General features: G+C 38.6%; 1 long non-coding RNA gene across 1 annotated transcript; it reads left to right on the plus strand.

Moving 5' to 3' along the window:
• The first annotated feature begins 647 nt into the window (after nucleotides 1-647).
• Nucleotides 648-13,853, plus strand: LOC144991098 (uncharacterized). Its single transcript, XR_013655002.1, has 3 exons — nucleotides 648-889; nucleotides 10,894-11,086; nucleotides 11,538-13,853. It is a non-coding gene; the product is annotated as an uncharacterized LOC144991098 (long non-coding RNA).
• Nucleotides 13,854-16,155: the final 2,302 nt, after the last annotated feature.

Genomic DNA, 16,155 nt, shown 5'->3' on the forward strand with positions numbered 1-16,155 from the left:
ACAACTGTCAGCTACAGAGTATATGAACAGGTGAACAGGTAGAGAGGAAAAGCAGGTAGAGAGGCGGGGGAGGGGCTTTGGCTTCAAACTATGTCAGAGAGATGCAAACACGAGCGTCAGATTCAGACGCAGCTTTCACTGCGGGAGTTGAAGCAGAGACTTTCGCTGGGATGATTTTATAAACCTAAACATGGAAACATGATTACCAAGTAGAACTCTTCAAAATAATAAACCTGATCTCTCCACATTCTTCGTTTCTACCATGCATTGGTAAACACATCGCTCCATGCAGCGATCAGACCATAACCTCTAGCTGGTAGCTCGGCCTACACGGGACCGCGGTATCAGTCTTTAAAGAACACACTAAGAGGCGGGGCGGGGCGTTGCACACCAACAAAAGGTTAGATGACAGAGGCCATTGGGCGTCTCTACCTGTGGCGTTCACGGAGCTTCAGTACATAAGAATCCAACAGCCGCACAGCCTAACGTAGTCCGCTAATATATATTCATGAGATATTCATGGCAGCACTGATCCCGCGGGGTTTTTTTTCGCCGCCCGCTCCCGCTCGCAGCACAATTGAAACCGCCCAATCCCGCGAGATTTGGGTTGGGACCGTGGGACCCGGCGGGACCCGGCGGGACCCAATCCCAATGCAGCCCTCTACTCTAGACCAGTGTCCTACATGTTTTCCAACTAAACAGCCTTTGAAGCTCTTTATTAGCTAATCAGCAGGAGGTATTGTAAGATTCCTTAAAAACCATAAAGATACCAGCCCTCGAGGCCTGGAGTCTGACATTCCTTTATGCAATCAGCGTGGATCAGCTAAATCTGACACAGAAAAGCTGCTGCTTTTCCAGAAGCCTTGTGACCCTAAAAGGGAAAAAACAGGTAAGATAATAATATTAATAATAATAATAATTGCCCTTAAAGGGACCCTTCATGGTTAAAGGATTCCAAACAAATCAGCGAAATTGAATTAGTCAGCAAGTATTTAACTTTTTGAACATAAAAGGTCTCCGCAAGAGTACAAACACAGCAAATGCTGTGGACAGGGATAATGCTGAGGCAATCTGTGATGTGGGCTTTTGATAACCATAATCATAACCTGACCAGGGCGATCCAATTCCTGCAACCATTTATCGGGTGGGAAAGGCTATCAGAATTAAAATGAGATGAGGATAAATGGCTATTTATCCCCAGTGAGTGTGTCTTTCAGTCTGTTTTATCATGAATGACCATTTATGCGGATTAAAGGGTTTTGTGGGGTGATGTGAAACACCCTAATGAAATCTCACAGTATGTTGGAAACATGGGGCCATGCAGGAAAACAAAGACTAAAAGCATTAAAACCCAACGTAAATCTTTTTTCATATAAAATAAGTGTATTGTTTTGCACAAAGGCTAAAGTACTCTTTTCCAGGCACTTCCGTTTTATGTTCGTCTTCCTATAAAGTGTGTATTGTATGAGTAGAAAACATTTATCTTACCAGAATGTCCATGAGTACATTTACTCATCTGGTTACGCGTTTACACTTGAATGTGCTTCTAACTGCTGGACTGAAAGTGTGTGCGTGCATGCTAGAGAGTGACAGAGTGTTGAGAGAGTGGTAATTACCATTCAGCGGTAGCTAAAGTGACATGTTTGAGGAAGAGATAAGGGGACATAAATTGGCCTGGTATAAAACGGTGATATTTCCCCCACTGCTTTAGAAAAACCCATTTACTCTGCCTCTTTAGCATGTCAAGACCCCTGTCACTACCCTCTCATCTCCTCGGCCAGTGGAACTCACACACACACAGACACACACACACACAATCGTATGCACAACACAGTCAGTTGGCTTCTTGTGAAAAAGTGCTCATCTGCATTCTACTATTAACTTGGAGAGACACAGAGACAGAGACAGAAAGGGACAGTGTGTGTGTAAATCAGTGTAATGGGGCCAGGACCTCAGTAGCTCTAAAAAGAGAGCAGACATGTGGAGGACAAGATGTGATTTTTTTTTCTCCCTTTTTTTCCCTTTCATGAAGAGAAGCAACGATACAGCACATCTGTCACTGCCGGCAACACAATTGCCCCTACAGTCACTCAACGAGAGAGAAACATGAGAGGGTAACATGAAGTGAGAGAGAAGGAGTTAAGAAACAAAGCAAAGGAGGCAAAGTGAAGGAATGCTGGCAACACAGGACCAGCTGTGCTGCCGGTACTTATCTCTGTTTTGTTTTTTATAACGATTGTGGAAAACAGAATGTGGTTTTCCTTGGGTATGCTTACCGGTCAAAGACGTTTGATATTGAAGCTACCCATACACTCTTAGTTCACTGAGGTAACAACGGATACGCCTGCAATTCCCAGAAGTTTGCATTCCTGTTGATGCCTTGAGTTAAATATCCTAATACCAATAATCAAAATATGAGCATATTTTGTTGGTTGAAAAAGTCTCCTACTTGCAGGTCCTGTAACCTGTTGACACTTGACACTGCGAAGATCAGAACAATCTTCGCAGTGTGAAACTGACAAATGTCCAGCTGTCCATCAAGCACAGATTATTTTATTTATAAAGTGTATCACAGAGAAAGTACTTTACATGCAGAGCTGTATACATACATATACTTTCATTAGTTCAAAAGGTAAATATCTGTCAGCAGGAGGAGCAATCCAAATGACAGTTTTTAAAGATGAAGGACTAAACTTTTATAACACAATAATAAATACAATCCTTTGTTTTTGCTCCCATTTATCGAAAGAGGATCTCAAAGTCCTGAAACAATTTCTACAAACACAAAATAACAATTTCTCTCAAATATTGTTCATAGATTTGTCTAAAGATGTGATAGTGAGTATTTTTCCTTCTCTGTGATAATCAATTCCACCTCACAGGTGTGCCATATCATGATGCTGATTAGACAGCTTAATTATTGCACAGGTGTGCCTTAGACTCGCCACAAGAAAAGGCAACGTTTTAGGATGGATTATCTTAGTAAAGGAGAAGTGTTCACTATCACAGATTTATGAACAATATTTAAAAGAAATTGGTATTTTGAGTTTGTAGAAAGTGTTTCAGATCTTTTAGTTCATCTTGTGACAAATTGGAGCAAAAATGTTGTTTATATTTTTGTCTAGTGTAAATATGACACGCTTATGTATAAGATTTTTTTTTCATGTCTTGACATACACACCAAAAATGAGTTCCATGCTCTTAGTATGACATGAAACCAAGTCCGGGACGCCATGGCATAGATGTTTTGCGAATGTTTAATGATTTCTCAATGATTTCTTAGTTATGTGCTCAAAAGGAAGAAAAATAGTTTCTCCTTGAACAAACTTATAAAAGACAAAACCTTTTCAACAGTGTCACACAGAGAAGATTGGGAATCATTTGTACGTGCCGTGTGTACTGGGTCGTAGGTCAAAGCCCTCATTGTGTTACTTAGCAAGTGTGTGCACTCACGCCACAGGGGAAGGGGTAAGAGGAAGGGGGTAAACGGGAAGGAGGGACGGAGCGGGGCAGAGAAGAGACCAGGTCAGACCTCTCTTTAGCCTCACAGCTGTGGGCTGGATAAGCTTTTTTTCTCACAGGTGAACAGAAGCCACACCCTGCACATTTCTGTCTATGAGAGTGAAACATGTGTGGACCTGCTTTCACTGCCTGCCATCTTTGCTCAGTGGACTCAACCCCACGAACAGCAACCTCCTGCCCTCTTTATAACCTCACCCATCTCCTGTTTTTCAAACTCCTCTTTTTACTGTTTTTATTTTGTGGTTTAAGTTTTTTGTGCATTGTGCACCAGGCACTTATAAAATGGTAAATGACGTATATTTATACAGCGCTTTTCTACCTACAAGGCCCAAAGCACTTTTTACAGTCACAGACCCCTTCACCCAGTCACATTCACACACTGGTAGCGGCTCCGCTGCCGAAACACTGGCGCCAACCTCCCACCAGAGGCAAGGTGGGGTTCAGTGTCTTGCCCAAGGACACATTGACTCATGGGCGTGCAAGGCGGGAATCAAACCTGCAAATTTACGATTGGGTCGACCGCCCTACCACTGCACCATGGCCACCCTACCGTATCGTACATGTATTTGGTCTGCAGCTTTTAGTCTGATCATTGTCATCTAGAGTTTTACTTGTTTGTTTTTTTACAGTTTTTTACATTACCTACTATGACAAAAACAAGAAATAAGTCATTTGTAGGAATTTTATTCTTTCTGACAGACATGTGTTAGTATAGAAAATGTGACTTGCATGACAGCTTTTTTACTGGCTTGCAGACTTTGTAAGGATTCTTGACATAATAGCTTATATATAGAAGGCAAAAGAAAAAAATAACTGTTTTATATGAAGTATACTGAATGTAAAATATTTGCTCCCTACAAAAATGTTGCCATTATTTTTTATCACAAATACATTTTTAGCTGAATTTGCTTTTTAATTTAAAAGTTTTCTCAGTTCTAATAGCAAACCACTTCCAGAAAAATTGTATTTATTTTTGTGAAATTTCAATGATTTGTTTCTTAATTGTAGAATATGACAGAAAAATACATGTATTATTCAGATGAAAGGACAGTTTTAAAGTAAGATGAAAAGTAATCATAAAGTTAAGTTAGAAAAAGCTTCTATTAAGCACAAAATTAGTATTCTGCAATGAACGTTTTCAAAGTAACCTTCCCTCCTAAACCTGTCTGAATGAAAGCAACAGTAAGTTTGCCTTATAAAGACAAGTAAATTATTCTCTGGTTGTTGGTAAACAAGCAGGTCTGGTGGATTAAGACAGCAGGCAGCACACTCCTCTGCAGTGACAACAGAAAAGCATTGTAGCAATTGAAATTGAAGAGGGTTTTCTTCATAAGCACAGACTGTATAATTATTTCAAACGCGAGGAACAGCAAATCACTTTACAACGCGGATTTACATATGATTAGTGTCATACAAAGACAGGATTACTACAAGTATTCAGGAAGCAGCCTTTTCGTGCTCACTGTGCCATTCTCCTTGTCTTGATTCTAGGAGCGTTGACATGACTTAACACTGTTCTCCTGCTCACTCTTTCCTCAAATATACATCAGCTGAAGCAAAGCTTATGAATGAAACCGAAGTGAATGAGATGGAACAGTGGTACATTTGGAAGACGTGTAGAACAACAGCCTCCATAGAAGCTTTTTTAGAAGAAATTAAGGAATTCCCTTTCTTTCTTCTTTTCAGAATTTGTGCCAAAAAATGTAAAAAGCAATTTCAGAACCCTTCAAAATTGTATTCACCTTGTCTGTTTGAAACTGTTTTATGTGGGATGTTTCGATAAAAGTTAGTACTATATTTAATGATTGTCTTCCTTCATAGTCAGCTTCCCACACACTCAAAAAAAATAAACTGTATAAACATGTGTGGATTTCAGAAATAAAGACATTCCTTTGTCTCTTTCAACGGAATCTGATTCCCTAAAATAAAAGCAGATATAGTTATTTTAAATTTATAATGACCATCTGTTCAACTTTAATGCATTGATTCACATTATTATTTTCAGTCTTTAAAACACTGAGTTGGTATAAAGAAAAAAAAAGGTACAGTAGTTTACAACAAGTTCAATATTTAACTGTTCAAACAGTTTTGACAGTGTCTTGATAAGTTGAATAAATACACACCTTAAATGTGTGTGGTGCCTTTCATGGGCTTGTCTGATAATAAAACATCATATTGGAATGTGTTGCTTGATCAACATAATATATTTCCTAAATGTTAAAGACTTCTTCAGAAATCTGAGCTGCAGAGTTTCTTTAGAGTAAACATTACAGGGTTCCCATGGGTGCACATAAATTCTGAACATGAACTCCAGCGTCTCTTGTAAAGTCAGACACATATTCAAGTATGTTGATATTTTGAGACAATATAAACCCTTATTGTTTTAAATCTTCCCACCACTAGGTGATGTGATTTAATAAAAAATGTATGCATGTATATAATCAAAGGTGCAATTTGAATGCATGAAATGAAAATGAAAAGTGAAAAGTAAAAGTTTTATTTGGTGGATGAGCTGAAACAAATGTAGATATTTTCCTTGAGTTGAGGATGTGTGCAGGGCCGTGCACAGGATTTTTGGGGGGCACGGGCTCAAAGTCGGAAAAGGGCAGCAAAAACACTTTTTTTTTGTCCTTTAAACACTACAGAATCGCAGTAAAATTCTCAAATAAACTACAAATAAATAAATACTCAGCCACTGTAGGTAAAATAAAACTTTCATTCCATTTATGTAAACAGATTTTTGTGGACATGAGTTTTTTCACTTTATCATAGACTTGGAAAACGTCAAAGCAATAAAACCCTGGAGGCTATTTTTATTGGCACAATGTGCTGCAGGCAGAATCAACTTGAATAAAGTTCAATTGGTATTACAATTGGTAATATTTTAAACACAGATTCTGAAACTCAATGATACAGAGTTTAAAGAGGCAATTTCTAATAAGAAAATATTACGCTAAACAAATAAATTTAGTGTCAGAACCGTAGAGGGGAAGCTATGAATTTCCTGTCCCTGCTTGATCTCCTCTGTGTTGAATTTATGCGTCGTTCAGACATCTGGCTACAGTAGAAACAAACTCCTGGACTAATATAGAGCATTTTTCTGACATTAACCATAGTTAAGCTCGTTAAATAAATGGACCACGAATAGTTAGACCAGAACTCTCACATTCAAGTTGCTTCAGTGTCATGTCATCTCTTCGGTTCTCTGTGGGGCAGAACCTTCTCGCACTGTCCCTAACTCTCTCTGGCGTCTCTGAGTTGAAGCGGAGCCCCAAAGACAAAAGCGGCAGCTCAGAATCTCTGGGTTACAAGAAAATGGGTTTGATGGAATGCCAGGTGATTCTATATACATTTTTTTTTTGTTTTTCTAACAAAAATGTATACATTTTAAAACACAGAAAGAGAAGAAAAATAAAGAGGGCACTAGGGCACTTTTTATTACGAGGCAAAAAGGGCCGGCAAGCACCCCTAGGGCCCTATAGGTGCTCATGTCTGGATGTCTGTGAGCAAAAACAAAATCTGTCAAGTTTGATCATAATGAAAAGCAGTTTGAGCATGCCATTTAAAAAATATCCTAAAATTTTCAATTTAAAAATGCATGTGCTTTTGGTTTTCCAAAAAAACAAAAATGTTGAAGTCATCAAATATCTTACAATTGCTCAACAATTCTACCAAGGGTTACAAAAAGTTGACTGCATAATGACTCACCTTGATAGCTTTATTTCTCATGTTTGATAAGAATTAAAATCATCACACAAATAAAACAGCCCGCCTGTTTTTGTAAATGAATAACTCTTGAGGTACAAGGTTGACTCATTTGGTACATGGCATTTTAAATCTACATTACACTCAAATTACAACTAAATCTATTTAACTTGAGTGTTAAGACTGCGTGCTATACTTCAACACTATACTTATCCCTGTTGCAGCTTTGAATTCTGGGAGAAGAAGGGCAGCACGGAGTAACAAATTGGGCATGAAAAGGTGTTCTGATCAGACTGATTTGCATTCAACGACGTGCACACCAAGTTTTAAAACTTGCAAAAATAGTTGGGAACAATCACCCCTGTGACCACATGTTTATTTTTTTATCGTCATCAATTCTTCTGTAAGATCAGGAAGTTTTTGTGAAAATAAAAGAAAATTGGAGGATTTGGATGAGAACAGTAAAAGAGGAGATTAGTAGTTACAGGGAGTACACTTACCCCACCCCCCCACCCCCTCCAAACCTTCCTTTTTCCCCACTTTTTTTTTCCTGTGGCATGTTATTTTTCGCTATATGATTCTGATAATGATGACATTGGAGAGGAGGGGGAGGAAGAAAGAGGGGAGAAGAGGATGGAAGCCTCATGTGATTTTTCACCGTGTCTATCTGCTTTTTTTGTTTTTTTTTACCGCCACACATCCCATAGAGAGCAACAAAGTGAAAAGACCGGGGTATGGAGGGTGGGGTGGTAGGGGGGCTCAATGACTAATTTTCCTTTCTTTTACAGCAGCATAAATTTAACTGGAGGGGGGTTGTGGAGTAGAGAAGAAATCCTTTTAGCACTCTGATTTATGTATGTCTGATGGCCGAATCATAGATCATTGGTGGAGGACGGCAGACACACTGATAATGATGGGCCCTTTGACGGGGCCCACTAATGCCCTGCTGAACAAAATGTAACCAATCTGTGGGGGCCCTCAAGCATGCAATGATCCTCTAATAGAAGTTAAAGCAAAGTGTATGCCTCAGAGTAGGTGGATTTGGGGGCGTTGTCAGCAAGCATGGTTTAAGAAATGTGGGAAAAAAGAAGCACAAGAGAAAATCTCATTCTTTTTTCTGTGGAATTGAAAAACAGAGATGAATTATTACAATAAACAACAATATAAAATGATTGGCAGTAAAATATAGATCCAGAGAGAGATAGTTCTACCTACAATGAAATAGTTAAGGCAGGTTAATTATGAGATTAAAATATCTAAAATATAATATTCTAAATAGGATAAAAACGTTGAAACAGGTATAAGACGACAAAAAGTGAACAAGCAAACCACTCAAGTGACCACCTTAAATCACCCAATCACACAGATGCATACGCACATACAGATCTGATGCGCCGCGTGCAGCCTCACCAATCATCTTTATATCAAAACATCATTATAATGGATGACAGCAGCTAAGATTCCACTGAGACCTCGTTGTCATAAATCGTCAGCTGTTGCAGCGCTGGAAAAAGAGCATTTTCATTTAGAAATGTCAAAGCTCTCCAGAGCCTCATAAAGAGAAGATAGGAAAACAGAGGTAAAAGTGTTGAAGCCTCAGAGATGAAACGGGGAACGACGAAGGTGGCAGGTCCAGAGAGAATGCGCTACAACGCTACTTTTGAAATTGGACACAAAAAAGCGCTCAGCTAAAACAAAGACATTACGATTTTTTTTTTAACTTTTGACAAATTGTCACGATTGTTAAAATATGTGTTTTATGTTATGGGCTTGTTGTGGCAGTAGGTTGGCGGACAATTCATATCTTTCATAAAAAGACGAGTGTCCTTACAAACATTTAATGAAGGAAAATAAAATTCTAAAAAAAAATATAAGATTCTTTTCTTATTTTTTTTTAACTTTCTAACAGATCAACATGAACTATCATTCTAGATTCTAGTTTAAAAAATGCCAAACGGCAGTTAGCAGCACTGCAAACTATGCAAAGGCATCCCAATGTAAAGAACTCTTCCTCTTTCTCTTTACTTAGTCTGATTTAGAAAGCAATTTCACAAAATTATGAGTAACAGAAACCTTAATAGTCAAATGCTTTAACCCTTGCAGTTACTATTATTCATGCATTGTTTCGCAATAATAATATATAATTTGTACTTTCAAAAGCAATGGTTGAAATGATCTGAAACTCATTAAGTAAAGATGTCAGCTGACATAACTGATGCATAATATGCAGACTAAAACAAATACTAAAAAGGTTAAAAAACCTTTTTTCTCACATAATGAAACTGCTGTAATCATTTAATCTACCCACATGAATAAAATACACTCAATTGTTAAAAAAAGGAGTTTTGACTTTTAACTTTTGTCTTGTTTTCTTAAATTTTAGACATGCTATGGTGGTAGAAAATATTCTGGCTCTTAAACTGTTCATCAAACTTATCATAAAACTGTCCCAAATGAAAACTGACAGACTGCACTTCACAGTCAGTGTGTCATTTCATATCAAAAAGGAGCAGTACACAGAAAAAACGGAGGAAAAAAAGTTGTATGTGTGCTTTTGTGTGTATGTGTGTTTGTGACTAATGTACTGGAGAGCTCTTCTTCGATGCTGACAAAAAGACAAGTTTGCGTAGCTGGTGCTACTGTGTCCCTCCAGGGCTTCCGTCCATTCCCTAGCAGGGGAGATGAACTGAGACAAGATGTCAGAGCTAGAAATGTCAGACTGCTGCCAAAGCGCTGCTCTGCACACCACTGACAGGCACAGACACACACAAAGTGTATCCGAAAGATTAACACATCCTTTAGGATGACGCATTTCACATGCATAAAAAGAGATGCAGTAGGAAGAAAAACTAACAAAACAAAAATTTCCAGTGAATCATGACAAATGTTTAGTCATACCATTCTGATTTTTTATTTTAAATAAACATTTCCCGAAATTGTAAAAAAATTCTGCCAGTTTTTACAAATGGGTTATTTCAATAAACGTGGAGCAAAAGTTTAAAGTATGACAGTAAAAGAGTAGCAGGGACAGAAAAAAGGGGTTTCATGGGAAATGTTGAGATGTGAAATGAGCACAGCAGTGGTTCATGTCCGCTGGCACACGCTTTTGTTTGTTTTATTTGGTGGTGTGTACACATTACAGATGTCTTGAGTAATGCCTCCATCTGTAATCTCTCTCTTTCTCTGCTATCCTCGGGACTTGGTTTTCCTTAAGTGTGTCAATTTGGGTCTCCTTGCTCAAGTTCAAACATTTAGCCCCCAAACTGCCATTTGTCTCCAACTTACCAGACAGACACCAAAATAGACTAAAATACCGCGAGAAATGAAGAACGCAGAGTGAAAAAATAAACATTTTCCATGTTTGACAGCACTTTTTGCTGCCTGGTTAGAGCAGAGTCAACCACACACACACAGAAGCGTGTACAAGCTCACACACACATCAACACCCCCACCACCACCACCACCACCCATCTCGTCTGGTTACTGGCTGTGCACTTGCAGTCCCTTTAGGCTTTGCGGGGTCTCTCGATGTGTGTGTCTCTCCATGTTTGTGTGTGTTCAAGTGGGTGAGGGGAGTTCAACCAATGCCAAAGCCCCCCGAACCCTGATGATCCAAAGTGCACAAACACTCACAGAATACACACTAACACACTCGTCTTCACAAAGCTACAGATGATGTGCCGTCCAGCTGTATTTCCATCACTGTGATGAAGAATGCTCCTGCCAAACGCCCGGCAACCAGAGTCACATCTGCTCCTGTCTCCATCGCCACAGCAATGCTGCCGAAGTCTGCTTGACAACCAGCACACGACCAGGGGGCAACAACGGGTGGCACAGAGAGGAGATGAGACCCGAAGAGGTAAAGAGAGGGTGGGTTACAAATGAAACATTTTTACAAGCGCAGAGTTCATTTATGGGTTTCCTTCTCTGATTTGCCAGGACGTTGCCATGACAAATGGTTTTGTTTGACCGCACATAAAAAAAAAGTCATCACATTAACCCAGAGCAGAGCAAGCCCTCAATACAAACTGCACATTTGACAATTCTGGCTTTGGGTCCCACAGACTCCCTGGATTATTAAGGAGAATTGAGTCCAATAATAAGCAATGGAATCAGTTTAAAAAATATGCTTGGCAACACCCCCCCCCCCCCACCCCCACCCAAAAAAAAAGCATTTTTGTTTCAGTTTCTCTTAATGATTCTTGATGTCATTTTCCTTTATCAATTTCTTTACACTTCCTTCTCTACTTGTCTGGTTTAGTAATTTTAACACTTTTCTTCTTTCCCTTCCCTGTTTTTTCTCCTGCCAGGGTGTTTGTATTTGCCCAGCCGACGACTGAGTGCCTAACAAGATGGAAAGAATTGGGGATGAAAAGAAACCACCGCTGCCAGCCAGGATCTCGCTCTCATTCCCGTCTTTCACTTTCCAACAGTAGATATATTTCAGCTAATGTACTCCCGACCTTTTCTTCTCAAACAGTGTCAACAAAAACTATTATCCACTGTAAGAACCGACCTTTAGAAGTACATTACAACTGTGCCTACGTTTTTTCTTTTTATCTGTAAGTCAAACCTGATTGAACACAGCACTCATGAATATCACCTTAAGTAAAAGTGAATTGTTTTAGTATTGATGGAAAGTGCAAGATGACAAGATGGCACACTTTGAACTTTGTTTAATACAATGACACAACAGTGAAAAAAGTTGTTTCATAATCTGGGATAAGCTTTTTGACTGTAAAATCTCCTGGATGAAACCCCCTGTTATGCACCTTTCTCTCAATTTTTGCCCACTCTCTAAAAACAAGACAACCAATCTCTGCATAATGCTAAGATATTTTCTTATGTATTGCAAAAATGCAAAAAGCATTATTATTACAACAATGAAATAAACATCAAAAAAAGTAATATTGTAATTGTAACTTATTATCCGCATGATGTGGGTGAGGATAAGGGATACTGATGGAAATTCATGCTCTGCAGGAAGCTGTGATTTTGCTTCCTCACATGTGCATGTTTTGGGAAATGCAATTAAGCGTTTTCTGTTATTCGATCACTATAAAAATAAAAAAAGGACCACTTTCAGCATCTTTTCAAAAGTAATGGATTTGCACCAGCACTAGATAGAACCCAAGCAGCATGTACAACTTAATATATACAACTTTTGAGACAAATAATTGTGTAACCATAGAAAAATGTTTACGAAATGCCTGATGGCATCTGTAGGCTGCCACTCTTCCCGTTTGACTGACGAAATCCATTGTTTTCCGTCTTCATCACACAGATATCTGTAGAATGAGATGCTCCAATTTAGAGTCTTTTTTTTCTGTTGTGACAACTAACATCTTATGTACCGTGGTGACATTTGGTGGATATTTCTCATTTTCTTTTACATTAAAGTCGCCAATTTTACTTGTCTAATGTATTAAAACGTCTGCTTGACTCCAAAAGTGGCGGACAATGGCGCGTGTGTGACGTCACTGCAGGGGGTCTATTGCCACATCTAAAAAACCGTAAAGAAAAATGGCAAAACGTTCCTTTTTTTGGTCCCGTCCTGCGTTCAATAGATCTCCTTTTCAGCTTGTTGGGGTTCTGAGACTGTTTAGCAAAAATTTCAAGACTGACTAAAAAACTAAATTAACTAAAACAAAGTCTTGTTCCTGCAAGTCATTATAAATTGAACAATTCCTTTTTTCCGTTCTAGAGCATTTCTTGAGCAGGCTCTCTTTTTAACACTTGAACGAATATTCACAACTCTTCCCAGTTTGAATGCAAACATTTTCACGTTAATTTAGTTATTTTCTTTTTCATCTGATTAAAAGTTCTCTACAGTTTTCCCCTTTTTTCTTTTGAAGTCTTTTCTTTTTTTTCCTCTTATTACAAAAATCTCAAAGGCAAAATGAAAACCTCCAAAGTTCTTTTCCAGTCTAAAATCTCCTTTCAGCCCGCCAATGCTTTTGAGAATGCATTTCAGGTGTTTAACCTCACCCTTGGCTTGCCTGGGATTGAGAGTAGAAAAGTGCAGGGAAGCCTTTTAACAAAAAAAGAGGAACAAGTAGTAAAGGAATGGTTGCCTCTTTGAATGCAGACAGAGTGAAGGGTGATGTCCTGCCCTCCTCTTCACTCTTCTCTGTTCTCCTTATCCTCCTTCCCCAAAGAAAGACATTGCACACCCACCCTTATTAGATTGAATTATTCGTTCTCACAGAGAGCTCGGGCCACTTTGCCACTGATTGAGAGGAGAGTTGCAAACGATAGCCAGTTACTTAAAAGCGGTGCCATTCAGGGGTTTAGAAGAGGTCAAACTGCACTGGTTTATAACATTTAAGATCCATGTTTCATAAACAAGTCAAAAATGGTTTATGAGTGTCCTTTTGGCTATACTAGTGGTTATGCAGAGTTTGTGAGTGTTCTTGTGATTTTCAGTTGACTTTTACCTTTTTTTAGGCCTGCATATCATTGCATGTCTTTGGGGGTGCATGTGTGAAACAGCCATCGAGGAACAGGGTAAGTGATTAGATGAATCACCTTGGGAGCGTGCTGCGGATTTGAAAAGCATTTTCAAAGTCAGAGTATTTTCGCAAAGGAAGCATTGAACAAATGAGGACTTAAGGACTGAAAAGCAGGCAAGCGGATGGCATTCGGTTTCGGGGATCAAGTGTATAAAATTTGTTAATAATTAATAAAAGTAATTCATATATGCTGTGGTCCAAATCTTTCCTGTTTTAAGTTATTTTTGTAATCATGCAAGACTTCTGCAGATAAAGAAGGGGAATGTAATTTTTAGTGATAGCAGGTGAACTAGGTACTTTGTGTAATACATCTGAATAAGAGATTTTGCTCTTACTACTAACTGACCCAAATATTGCAATAGCAAGTCAGATTTTGGTGCTTATAGGTAAACACAAACTCTGTGCAAAAAGCAATGAAAAGAAGCAGATACTGATAAACCCAAAACACAGGAGCCTGGTGGCCTTTCCCTTTCAACTGCCCACCAGATGTTCTCACATCCTCTATTTATTATCCTATCACTGAGCGGACATGCACACCTTTGATTTCTGGTTGCCCTCACTGTTCAGGTATGTTTACTGATGGAGATGGATCCAAGTGTTAGTTCCTGGCAGGTTTGTTTGTGTGTGATAACAGCCCGTGATTTGTTTCTGTTGATGAAGCTGAGGCTTAATAAATGTTCTCCATCTCTCTTCTCCCTCCATTACTTTCTTTTTCTGACTCTAGGACCCCATTCATCTGCCTGGATACCCCTTCTTTGTGCTCTTTGTCATTTGGTCTTTACACCTGACACTTTTCAGTTCATTATTTGTTTATTTTGTGTGTGTTATTTGTAGGATTTTACAATGTAGGCTCGACATTTTTCCATTTTCTAAAAAGAAGTGAAAAAAATGATTGAAGAGTCTGACTGAATAACCTATAGGACAGAGGGCTCGGGATTTGAGGTCTTCATGCCCCAAAAATGCTAAGCTGCCTGGGGTGTAGCAATTGATTTTAACAATGATTCAATTGAAATCATAATTTGTGGTTGCTGATATGATTTAGTCGATGATGTTGATTCATTTTAAACGATTCGATTCATTGACCTAAAATCGATCCAGGACATATTTACTCAAAAATTCAATCAGTGTGACTCAGAAATACCTGGGTACTAAACAGGACAAATGAAGATTTCCAAATTCCTAGTATTTCTAACAAGCTAATCAAGTGTAAACTTAATATGTATACAAACAAGTAAACAATAATTAATGGCAAATACATTTGCATTTTAGTTTCATAAAGTTCAGACCACTGTTGTTTTTCTACATCAAAATAATACAAATAGAACATTATTATAACATTCTACCACAAGGTCACGTAATTTTGCAAAATTCAGTGTTTCCACACATCAGATTGTTATGATGGCTTGATCAGTTTTGCTTTCACATGTGTGTTGTCTGCTGTGATGACAGTTGGTCATGTTGGCGTTGTAGTAAAATAAACCTACAGAGCCTCAATACTTTTCCAATATTGATAAAACTGATTTATTGTATTTTAAAACAATGTTGTAATGGTATAGGTCGATTCAATTAACAACTTGCCTTAGACAGACTCATCTGGTTTTATTGTAAGAAAATAAATCAATTCATCGATTAAGTCGAGTAACCATTACACCCTTAAAAATCATTTTGGTTTCTGTTTTTACTCACAATGCAGATCAGCACAGACTCAGGCAGCTGTGTGTGATCCAGAGTGGGAAGGTGTCACTACTGTTCTCAGGTCAGTTGGGTTTGATCTTTTCCACTTTCTGCTTTCACACATTAACAGGCAGCCTGTGGGCCGAAAAGGAGAGCAAAACACTCACACACATGCACACACACCACACACACACACACACACACACACACACACAGAAAGCAAAGGGAATGAAACAACACAATCAGAACACCGAATGAGGAGGTTTCATAGATATACAGGCACAGCAAACAACCTTCATTTTGAAATGTATGCACTTCGAAAAGTAAACCAAATACATTGTATTCAGTCCTTTTTTCCACCTATAATATCATTACATTTGTTTGATTACATTTTAACTTTAAACTAGAACTTTCTGAACCATCGGTCTATTTTTTCCAGCTCAGAAAAAAGCGTCTCTTTTCATGATTGATCTCTAATTTTGTGCTGGCCTGACATAAATTTCTGTCAGTGGTATTAGCTGAGGTTAGGCTCCATTCAATTCTCCTCTCCACAGTCAGTCCGTCTGCCTGTTATCCTCACTAACTCTCACTTCATCCTCAACTCAGCTCCTTCTAATTCTCATGGCAGCCAAAGAGAGTCTTTAAGCAAACTGGTCCTCTTTTCCTCCTATCATCTTGTTTTACTTTGAATCTCTTCTTTACTTTTTCTAATAATTTATCTTCCTCTGTCTAATTCCTGCAA

The sequence above is a fragment of the Oryzias latipes genome, chromosome 3 (assembly GCF_053564925.1).
Source record: "Oryzias latipes strain Hd-rR chromosome 3, Olatipes_Hd-rR_3.1".
Taxonomy (NCBI): domain Eukaryota; kingdom Metazoa; phylum Chordata; class Actinopteri; order Beloniformes; family Adrianichthyidae; genus Oryzias; species Oryzias latipes.